Source organism: Balaenoptera musculus, chromosome 11, assembly GCF_009873245.2.
Source record: "Balaenoptera musculus isolate JJ_BM4_2016_0621 chromosome 11, mBalMus1.pri.v3, whole genome shotgun sequence".
NCBI lineage: Eukaryota > Metazoa > Chordata > Mammalia > Artiodactyla > Balaenopteridae > Balaenoptera > Balaenoptera musculus.
In genome coordinates, this window is record NC_045795.1 from 27,476,109 (window position 1) to 27,477,278 (window position 1,170).

Genomic DNA, 1,170 nt, shown 5'->3' on the forward strand with positions numbered 1-1,170 from the left:
GAATTAAACAATGCCTAAAAAAAAATCTGACTAGTCCCATTCTTTAATTTAGTTTTACATTGACTTGAACACCAGAAGATGTAATCCCTATATATAAAATAATTATACCTATCTTGGAAAAAATAATGGGAGTGTTTATGTAGGGACTATATTGTGATTGTAGTCCTCAGCCAAATTCTACCAGAATTACTTCTATAAGTGTATTAAATCAGACCCAAAGTTGGAATGGGGGGGCGGGGGGGAAATGGCAGAATATTCCTTCAGGTCTGACTTTACTTTCTTCCTGAACGTGAACATGTGACCCTGTTATTGCTAGGCTTGGCTTAAGACTCAGGAGAGTGGATCTTTATGAATAGTCCCTAAAATGAAAGTGCACAGGCTGTTACCATGGCTTCCTCCAGAATGATGATGTGAACCGGGAGTGTAAAAGGGCCATGGTGTCTGTATCTGAAAAGACAGTGGTGTGATTCAGTCTGAGTCTGAAGGCTTGAGAACCAGGGGAGCCTATGGTGTAAATCCCAGTCCAAGGGCCAGAGAAGAGATGTCTCAGCTCAATTAGTGAGATGGAAAAAAGTGGTGAATTCCTTCTTCCTCCAATTTCCTTCCTCCTCCAGGCCCTCAACAGACTGGATGGTGCCCACTCACATTGGGGAGGGCAGTCTACTTTGCCAAGTCCACTGATTCACATGCTAATCTCAGCCAGAAACACCTTCACAGACACACCTAGAAATAATGTTTAATCTGGGTACCCCATGGCCAGGCAAGTCAATATATAAAATTAACTATCACAGAGCCCTTTGACATTGCTGATGGGAATGTACAATTATACAGCTGCTGTGGAAGGTGATATTATTCCTCAAAAAAATTAAACAATTAACATATGGCCCAGCAATTCCACTTCTGGGTATACGTGCACAAGAATTGAAAGCAGGGAGTTACACAGATATTTGTACATTAACCTATGTATATTAATGTTAATGGCAGCATCATTTACAATAGCCAAAAGGTAGAAGCAACCAGGTGTCCACTGACAGATGAATGGATAAACAAAATGTGGTATATACATACAACAGAACGCTATTCAGCTTATTTCTAAAAAGCAAGGAAATTCTAACACACGTAATAATGGATGAATCTTGAAAACATTATGCTAAGTGAAATACGCCAGTT